The sequence below is a fragment of the Penaeus chinensis genome, chromosome 15, assembly GCF_019202785.1.
Source record: "Penaeus chinensis breed Huanghai No. 1 chromosome 15, ASM1920278v2, whole genome shotgun sequence".
Lineage (NCBI taxonomy): Eukaryota > Metazoa > Arthropoda > Malacostraca > Decapoda > Penaeidae > Penaeus > Penaeus chinensis.
The window spans coordinates 9,678,459-9,689,514 of NC_061833.1; positions in this window are offsets into that span (position 1 = coordinate 9,678,459).

Consider the following 11,056-nt stretch of genomic DNA (forward strand, 5'->3'; position numbering starts at 1 on the left):
CTCCAAATCTCTCTCTCTCCCCTCTCTCTTCCTCTTTCTCTCTCTCCTCCTCTATCTCTCCTCTCTTCTCTCTCTAAAAAAACCCTCTCTCTCATCTCATCTCCTCTCTCTCTCTCTCTCTCTCTTTCCTTTCTCTCTCCATCCCCCCCTCCCATCTTTCTTTTCATCTCCCTCTCCTCTCTCTCTCTCTCCTTCTCATCTCCTCTCAAACTCCTCTATTTCTCTCTCTCTCTCTCTTCTCTCGCTCCTCATCTCTCGTCCTCTCTCTCTCTCTCCTTCTTTTCTCTCTCTTTCTCTCTATTCCTCCCTCCCCTTTTCTTTTCTCTCTCTCCCCCCCCTCCCCCCTCTTCTTTCACTCCTCTCTTCTCTCTTCTCTCTCTCTCTCTCCCCCTCCCCCCTCTCTCTCTCTCTTTTCTTTTCCTCCTCGAAACTTCTCTCCATCCTCTTCTCTCTCTCTTCTCTCTCTCACTCTCCTCTTCTCTGCTCTCTCTCTCACATCCTTTTTCTCTCTCTCCCTCTCTTTCTCTCTCTCTCTACCCTCCCTCCCCCCCCTTTTTTTTTCATCCTCCCCCCCTCTTCCCCTTCTCTCTCTCCTCTTCTCTTCTCTCTTCTCTTCTCTCTCTCTCTCATCTTACTCTCTGTCTCTCTACTCATTCTCGTCTCTCTCTCTCTCTCACTTTCGCTCTAGGAGATAGATATATAGAGAGTCTATGATAGGAGAGATATTATCTCGATAGAAGATCGAGGGAGAGAGAGAGAATGAGATGATAGGGAGAGAAGAAGAGAGAAGAGAGAGAGAGATGAGAGAGAGTAGATGAGAGAATTGTAGGGATGAGAGATGATAGAGAGAGAGAGAGAGAGAGGAGATAATGGGGAGAGATGAGGAGAGAGAGGAAGAGAGAAGAAGAGAAGATAGAGAGTTTATTGAGAGAGAGGAGAGAGAGAGAGAGAGAGAGGGAGTGATGAAGAAAGAAAAAGAGTGAGGGGATGAAAGAGAGAGAGAGAGAGAGAGAGATGAGAATTAATGGAGAGTTAGAATGAGATAAAGATTGAGGAGAGGGAGATGAGAAAGAGAGAGAGAGAAGAGATGAAAGGAGATAAGAGAGTATTTTGAGATTGAAGGGAGAGAGAGGTTTGATGAGGGAAAGAGAGAGAGGAGAGATAGAATGATGAGAGATGAGAGAGAGAGAAGAGGGAGGAGGTGAGATGAGAGAGAGAGATGATAAGATTATATAGAGAGATAGGATGATATGGAAAGAAAAGAGTGAGGAGGGGGATGAGAGAGAGAGAGAGAGATAGAGATAAGATAGAGAGAGAGATTAAGAGAGGAGAAAGAGAGAGAGAGAGAGGGAGGGAAGAGGGAGGGTGAGAGAGAGAAAGAGAGAAGAGAGTAGAGTAAAAGGTAAAAAGAGATTAGATAGAATAGAGAAGAGAGAGAGAAGAGTGAGAGATAAAGTGAAGAAAGAGAGGGGAGGGGATGAGAGAGAGAAAATGAGAAGAAGAAGATATAGGAGAAGAGAGAGAGAGATGATATATATATATATAGAGAGAAAGAGATAATATGTGAATAGAGAAGAGAAGATAGAGAATGAGAGAGAGAGGAAGAGTGAGAGAGAGAGAGAAGATTGAGAGAGAAGAAGATATTAGGAGATAAGATATGAGAGAGATAGAGAGATGATGAAAGAATAATGAGAGGGAGGGGAATGAGAGAGAGATGAGATATAGAAGAGAGTGGAGAGATAAGTGAGAGAAGGAGAGAGAATGGAGAGGAAGAGAGGATGAATAAAGAAAAAGAAAGGAGGGGATGAGAGAGAGAGAGAGAGTGAGTGAGAGAGAGATTAGAGAGGATAGAGAGATGAGATGATTGAGATAGAAAGTGAGAGATAGGGATATAGAGGAGAGAGATGGGAGAGGGAGAGATGAAGAGAGAGAGAATGAGTAAGGGAGAGGTATAGAGAGGGGGGGGGAAGAGAGAGAGAGGATGAAAAAGAAAAAGAGGGGGGGGGATGAGAGAGGGAGAGAGAGAGAGATTGGAGAGAGGGAGAGAGTAGAGGTTAGCGATTAGAAGAGAGAGTAGAGAAGATTTGATGAGAGAGAATGGAGAGGATAGATATTTAATATGAGATATAGAGAAATGAGGGAGAGAGGGAAGAGAGGGAATGGAGAGAGAGGGTAGAAATAGAGAGAGAGTGAGAGAGAGAGAGATTGAGAGATAAGAGATGAATGAAGAAAAGAAGGGGGAGGGGGATGATAGAGAGAGGAAGAGAAGCGAGGAGGGGGTAGATATAGAGGAGATTATATGTGGATGAGAGATGGAGGAGATAGAGAGAATAGAGAGGGAGAGAGGGATAGAAGATGATGAGATATAGAGAGATAAGAGAGATAGTGAAGAAAAATGAGAGAGAGAGAGGAGAGGAGAGATTAGAGAGAATGGGAGAGGGAGAAGAGAGAGAGGATAAAAGAAAGAGAAAAGAGGGAGGGTATGAGAGAGAGATGGAGGAGGGAGAGTGAGGATAGAGAGGGAGGAGAGAGAGAGAGTAGAGGAGAGGAGAGAGAGAGATGAGAGGAAGAAAGAGAGAGAGAGATGATTGATAGAGGAGAAAAGAGAAGAGGAGATGAGAGAGATAAGAGAGAGATGAAGTTGAGGATGAAAGAAAGAATAATAGTGAGGGGGATGGAGAGAGAGAGAGAGAGGGAGAGAGAGAGAAAAGAGATAGAGGAGAGGGAGTGTAGTGTTTGTGTGGTGGGGGAGAGAGAAGAGGGAGGAGGTTTGTATATAATTCAAGTCTCGCCATGGGGGGAAAAAAATAAAAATTAAAATAAAAATAATTTTTGGGGGGGAAAATTAAAAAAAAAAAAAAAAAAAAAAAAAAAAAAAAAAAAAAAAAAAAAAAAAAAAAAAAAAAAAAAAAAAAAAAAAAAAAAAAAAAAAAAAAAAAAAAAAAAAAAAAAAAAAAAAAAAAAAAAAAAAAAAAAAAAAAAAAAAAAAAAAAAAAAAAAAAAAAAAAAAAAAAAAAAAAAAAAAAAAAAAAAAAAAAAAAAAAAAAAAAAAAAAAAAAAAAAAAAAAAAAAAAAAAAAAAAAAAAAAAAAAAAAAAAAAAAAAAAACCCCCCCCCTTTTCCCCTTTTCTCTCTCCTCTCTCTCTCTCTCTCTGCCTCACTCTCTCTTCTCTCCTCTCTCTTTTTCTCTCTCTCATCCTCTCTTCTTCTCTACTCTCTCTCCCCATCTTTTCTCTCTCTTTTTTTTCTCTCTCTCTTCCATCCTCAATCCCACTCTTTTTTTTTCAATCTCTCTCACTCTTCTCTCCTCCACTTCTCTTCTCTCTCCAATTTTCCTTCTCCCCTCTCATCCTCATCCCCCTCTTCTCTCTCTCTCCCTCCCTCCTCTCTTTCTATCTCTCTCTCCTCTCTCCTCTTCTAATTTCCCCTCTCTCCCTTCAAATCTCATCTCTCCTCTCCTCTCTTTTCTTTTCCCCTCCCCTGTCTCACTTCTCTCTCTCTCTATCTTTCTTTCTCTTTCTCGTTCTCTCTTTTCTCTCTCTCTCTCTCTCTCTCTTCTCTCTTCATCTCTCTCTCTCTCTCTTTCATTCTCTCGCTCTCTTTCCTCTATCTTCTCTCTTCTTCTTTCGCTCTCCCCACTCCTTTTCCATCAAACCAATCTCTCTCTCTCCTCTAGCTCTTCTCCGATTCATCTCCTCATTCATCTTCCTCTTTTTCTCTTCTTTCTCTCTCCCTCCCTCCCTCCCACTCTTTTTCCTTTCAAACTCCCTCTCTCTCTCTCTCATCTCTTTCTATTCTCTCCATCTCTCTCTCTCTTTCTTCTTTCTCTCCTCTCGTCTCTCTCTTTTCTCTCTCTCTTCTTTCCCATTTCTCTCGCTTCTCTCTACACCTCCCTCCCCCTTCTTTCTTTCATCCTCTCCCCCCCCGCTCTTCTGTTTCTCTTTCCTCTCGCTCTATCTCTCTCTCCTCCTTCTTTGCCTCTTTCTCTCTCATCTCTTCTCTTTCTTTCTCTCTCTCTCATCTCTCCCTCGTCTCTCATCTGATTCTCTATCTCTCTCTTTCTCTCTTCCTCTTTCTCCACCCCTCTCCCCTCTTTTATTTTCTTTCCCCCTCTCTTTCCCCTTTCCCCTCCCTCCCCCCCTCTTTTTTTCTTTTCCCCCCCTCACTCTCTTTTTCTCTTCTCTCTCCTCTTCTCTCTTCTCATCTCTCCTCTCTCTCTCTCTCTCCCCCTCTCTTCTCTCTCTCTCGTCTCTCTCTCTCTCTTCTCTCTCCTCATCTCTCTCCATCTCTCCTCTCTCTCCTCTCTCCTCTCATTCCATCTCTCTCCTCTCTCTCACTCCCCCACTCTAAATCTCTCACTCTCTCATCCTCTCCTCTCTCTCTTCTCCCTCACTCCTCTCTCTTACACTCTCCACTCACTCCCTCTCTCTCTCACTCTCTCTCTCTCACTCTCTCTCTCACTTCTCTCATCTCCTCCTCCCATCTCCCCTCCCCCCTCTCTCTCATCTCTTCTCTCTCTCCTCACTCTCTCTCATCTCATCCTCTCTCTCTCTTCTCTCTTCAATCTCTTCTTCTCACTCTCTCCTCTCCTCTCTCTCTCTCCTCTCTCTCACGTCTCTCTCTCCACTCTCCTCTCTACGATTCTCCAATCTCTCTCCTCTCATCTCCTCCCCTTTCTCTCTCTCCCCTCTCTCTCATCTCTCCTCTCCTCCTCATCTCCTCACAGTCTCTCTCTCTCCAAACTCTCTCTCAATCTCACTCCTCCCTCACCTCTTACTTTTCTCATTCCACCTCCCTCCCATCTTCTTTTTCATTCTCCCTCTCTCCTCATCTCTCCTCTTCTCACTCTCTCTCTCACTTCTCCTCCTCTCTCTTTTTTTTCCTCCTCTTCTCTCCATCCCATCTCTCTGCTTTTCTCTCTCTTTCTCTCCCCCACCTCCCCCTCTTTCTTTATCTCTCTCCTCCCCCCCTCTCTCTCTCTTTCCCCTCATCTCTCTCTAAACTCCCTCTCTCCCCCTCTCTCCTCTCTCTCGCATTCTTATCTCACACTTCTCATCTCTCTCTCTCCCCTACTCCCTCTCCCTTCTCTCACTCCTCCTCTCAATCCCTCCCTTCTCTCTTTTTCCTCCCCTCATCTCTTTCTCCTCTCTCTCTTCCCCCCTCCCCCCTCTTTTTTTTTTCATCCCCCCCCCTCTCATCCTCTCTTTTCCACTCCTCTTTTCTCACTCACTCACTTCTCCTCTCTCAAAATCTCTCTCTCCTCATCTCTCACCTCTCTTCTCTCTCCTCTCCCCACTCTCTCCTCCTTCTACTCTCTCTCTCCTCTCTCTCTCTCACCTCTCCCATCTCCCCCTCCCCTCTTTCTCCTCTCCTCTCTCTCTCTCTCTCAACCCCCCTTCCCCTCTCAACTCCCCAAATCTCTTTCTCTTTCTCTCTCCCCCCATCAAATCTCCTCTCTTTCTCTCTCTCTCTCCTCTCCTCCTCCTTCTCCATCCTCTCTCTCTCTCTCCTCACTCCTCTCTCTCCCCCCTCACTCTATCTCAACCCCATCTCTCCTCTACTCTCTTCTCTCTTTCTCTCTCTCTCCTCTCTCAACTCCCCTCTTTAACTCTCAGACTCTCTTTCTCTCTCTCTCTCTTCCCACCCTTCCCCTCTCCCTTCTCCATCTCTCTGTTTTTCTCTCTCTCTCTCTTTCCTCCTCTCCCTATTCACTCTCTCTCCTCTCACTCACCCCTCTCTCAATCTCTCTCCTTCTCACTCTTCTCTCTCTCTCACTCCTCTTCTTCTCTCCTCTCTCTCTCTCTCTCCTTCCTCCTTCTCCTCTCGTCTCTCTCCACTCTCTCCTCTCCTCCCTTCTCTCTCTCTCTTCACTCTCTCCCTCTTTCTCTCTTCTCCTCTCTCCTTTCTCTCCTCCTCTCTCCTCTCTCCTCCTCTCTCTCTCTCTCTCCTCTTTCTCCTCAGTCTCTCCTCCCCTTTTCCTCTCCCCTCCCCCAAATCCCCCCCCTCTTTTGTTTTTACTCCCCCCCCTCCAAAAATTCTCTCTCTCAAAAATTTCTCTCTCTTCTCTCTCTCTCTTCCCCTCTCTACCCTCCTCTCTCTCTCTCTCTCTCTCTCCTCTCTCCTCCTCTATCTCTCTCTCTTCCTTTTCTCTCTCACCTAATCTCTCTCTCGCTCTCCTTCAGCTTCTCTCTCTCTACTCTCGCTCATTCTTGTTGGTTTTTATTTTTCTCTTTTGGCTTTCTTTGTTTGTTTTTGTGATTACTCTCTCTTTATGCGTGTTCACATCTACTGCTTTCTCTTGATGCTGTCTCCAGGTTTGTTTTTTCGATTCTATTTCTGTCTGTCTTCTTATCTGTCTTCTCTCTTTTGGTTTTTTTGTTGGTTTTTGTTTCTATCTAGATCTTGTCATTCTTCAGTATCCTGTATTCTTCTGTCTATCGTTTCTAGTTTGTTTGATCTTATGTTTGTCTACTTCGTCTCTCTCTCCGTCTCTCATCCAATCCCCTCTCTCCTCTACTCTCTTCTCTCCATCTCTATCTCTCCATCATCTCATCTCTCTCATCTCTCCTCTCTCTCCTTCTCTCTCTCATCTCTCGTATCTCCGTCTCTCTCTTTCCTCCTCTCAAAAAAGATCTTTCTCTCATCTCTCTCTCTCTCTCTCTCCTTCTCCTCAATCTCTCTTCATCTCTCTCGCTCTCTCTTATATATATATATATAGATATATAAAAATATATATATATGTATATTTATATAAATCTTTCTCTTTCTCTAAGGTCGTCATTTTTGTTGGATCGTACTAGGCCTGTAATTGCTCGTGTCTCCAGGTATTAGTTGATATGTGCTGACTTTGTATATATCTCTAATCTATCTATATCGCTCTCTCGTCTTCTGAGCCTCTCCATCATACTGCTCTGTATCTTACTGATGTTTAGTCTTGTATGATGGTCTTTTCACATTATCTATTACTGAACGATTGAGTGCCAGACTCCATTGTCCGGTTACTAGTTACCTAGATAGAGTAATTCCCTTACAGATAGATAGTAGATCTTAGTTACATTCTTGTATTCTTTAACTTCTCTCTCCAGCTTCGAGAGCCTCTCTAACTATCACTCAGCGTCTCCTTGATTCTTGTTTGTGTTTTTTTTATGGTCCTCTCACAAATGGAAACTGTGAACGATCTTGCAAAGACTGCTTGTACACATGCCGACCCCCTCCCGCCGTTGTTCTAGCATTGAATCTTCATGACAGAGTTCTCATGGTCCGAATCAATCGAATATGCCTTATTTCTTTTGCGGTATAGAATCAGAGATCAATTGTCTTTCTCTGATATCACATAGTCTATTTGTGATTCCCATCCAACAAACCAGTCTCAGGACTCTATATTGGAGAGAGAGGAGAGAGATTGTCAACTGATTATATGATGAGGCTTCTAGCAAGTGACAGTATGCTAGTGTCAGAGAGAGAGAGAGAGAGGTCAATCTACATATCAGGAGTAGACAGACTATGAGTAGACTACTATTCGGATATCTTTGACTATTTAGTACTGTCATGTACTCAAATGAGAGGATGAGTGACTTGAGTGTCTTCTGTCGAGAGAATTAGGACTGGAGATATGAGCTTATTCTCTGTGGTTTGTTCAGAGTGATTACGACATTCTGAACGACTTCGTCTCTGAGACATAATACTTGAGAAACTGATTTGTTGTTTTGTGGTACTATCATGAGATAGACTAGCTACAGAGTCAACTGATTACAAGGTTGTTGTTTAGGTCGGACTGGATTATGTCGGGGAGAGGGGGGAGGTTATGGGATGATACACAGACACAATGAGTGGAAAGCGAGGCTTCGGATGGAGTACTGGCCTAGTGGTGCAGGTGTCTCCGAGCAGAGGACGTTGCCCCATTATTCGTCTTGCAGATTGTGCGATCCTTTCCCTAAATGCAACCACACCACCCCATCAAATGCCAGGAAGGCCCAGAATTGCAGGACTAGCTCCCATGCCCAAATGAATTAAAGAAAGATGGAAAGAACCAGGACGATAAGAACTCATTATTATGATTTGAAAACTACTTTACAAGAACCATTGATATGACGTGAAGTGTTGGTGTTTGTGGTGTTTGTGTGAGAGAGGTGATTGTGTGTTAGTGAGTGCGTGTGTGCGAGTGTGATCGAATTAGTACGAGTGAGTTGAGTGAGAAATGTGATATGGCAAATTCCTAAAAAAAGAGAGCAAATATGGATCAGAACGTGCCCCTGCGGAGACACGCCCTATGCACCTTTGTTACTTCACGCTGTAAAAATGTTTGTCGTCCACTGAACGTTAAAAATGATATCAAATCAAAATCTCCCCTCCATCTCATCCTTCCTCAATCGCTCTCGTCAAACTCTCCCTCTTCTCTCGTTCTTCTCGCTTCTCTCTCCTCTTCTCTCCTCTCTCACTCCTCTCTCTCTCTCTCTCAATCTATCAATCTACTATCATCTATTTCTCCTTTCTCTTTCTCTCCCCCTCCCTCCCATCCCCCTATCATTCTCATCTCTCGTCCTCTTCTAACTATCTCTCTGTCTTCTCTTGACTCTCTCTCTCTCTCTCATCACCTCTCTCTCTCGGCTCTCTCTCTCCTCTATATATAAATATATATAAATATAAATATATATATATAATTATATAGTATATAATAACACACACAAAATATATATAATATATATATATATATATATATATATATTGTATATATTTACAGCACACACATATATAAATATATATATATATATATATATATATATATATATATATATAGAATATATATATCCATCTATCTAACTTTCTCAAGAGCGGGAGGGTAAAGAGAAGAAAGTTAGAGAGAGAGAGAGGGAGATATAGATAGATAGATAGATAGATAGATAGATAATATGATATATAGATAAATGACTGAAGATAGATAGATAGATGATAGAGAGAGAGAGAGAGAGAGAGAGAGAGAGAGAGAGAGAGAGAGAGAGAAGAGAGAGAGAGAGAGAGAAAGAGAAAGAAAGAGAGAGGAGATAGAGAGAGAGAGGAGGAGAGAGATAGAGAGAGAGAGAGAGAGAGAGAGAGAGAGAGAGAGAGAGAGAGCGACACACACACACACACACACACACACACACACACACACACACACACACACGCACACACACACTCACACGCATATATATATATATATATATACATATATATATATATAGTATATATATATAGATAAATATATATATGTATATATATACATATATATATATATATATATATTTATATATATATATATATATATATATATATATATATATATATATGCATGCGTGTGTGTGTGTGTGTGTGTGTGTGTGTGTTTACATATATATGTGTGTGTATATATATATATATATATATATATATATATATATATATATATATATATATATATATATATATATATATATATGCATGCGTGTGTGTGTGTGTGTGTGTGTGTGTGTTTACATATATATGTGTGTGTATATATATATATATATATATATATATATATATATATATATATATATACACACACACATATATCTATACACATATACATATACATATACAAATATAGACAAACGGTTAGACAGATAGATAGACAGATATGAATATAGATATAGACATAGATACTGTACATAGACACACTACAACCTAAAATGGAATATTAAATGTATGTAATGCGTTTATTTAATCATTTTATCGCAAATCCAATGACACTTTTTCTGGACATTAAGGCAATTGCTTTAGTGAATTTAATACTAAGGTAGAGATATCATTGTCTTTATTTGTTAAGATCGGAGAAGGTCGCTCTACGAGTTAAAGAATGATTATGTTATGGTTATAATAAGTTATGTTATGGTTATGTTATGTTATAATATGGTTATAATATGTTATGGTTATAATAATGTTATGGTTATAATAAGTTATGTTATGGTTATGTTATGTTATAATATGGTTATAATATGTTATGGTTATAATAATGTTATGGTTATAATAAGTTATGTTATGGTTATGTTATGTTATACTATGGTTATAATATGTTATGGTTATAATAATGTTATGGTTATAATAAGTTATGTTATGGTTATGTTATGTTATAATATGGTTATAATATGTTATGGTTATAATAATGTTATGGTTATAATAAGTTATGTTATGGTTATGTTATGTTATAATATGGTTATAATATGTTATGGTTATAATAATGTTATGGTTATAATAAGTTATGTTATGGTTATGTTATGTTATAATATGGTTATAATATGTTATGGTTATAATAATGTTATGGTTATAATAAGTTATGTTATGGTTATGTTATGTTATAATATGGTTATAATATGTTATGGTTATAATAATGTTATGGTTATAATAAGTTATGTTATGGTTATGTTATGTTATAATATGGTTATAATATGTTATGGTTATAATAATGTTATGGTTATAATAAGTTATGTTATGGTTATGTTATGTTATAATATGGTTATAATATGTTATGGTTATAATAATGTTATGGTTATAATGATAAGAATGTTACCAATAAAAAAGTAACACCACTACCACTACGATAAATGATGATAAGGATAATGACGAAAATAAGCAATAAGAATGGTGATAATGATAATGATAGTAATAATAATAATAGAGATAATGCTAATATTTATAACATTAATAACAATAGTGATAATTATAATGATGAAAAGAGTAATAATACTAATGATAATGATGATAATGCTAGAAATAATAGTAATAATATAATGGTAATAATAACAACAACAGCAATGACAACGATGATGATAATAATGATAATGATAACAATAATAAAAAAGAAAATATAATGATAATAATAGTAATAATAATAATAGCAATAATATCAAAATGATGATAGTAATAATAATAATAATAACAATAATAGTTATAATAATAATAATAGTAATGATAATTATTATTATTATTATCATCATCATTATTTCTATTATTGTTATTACTGTTATCATTATCATGATTATGATTATTACCATCATCATTGT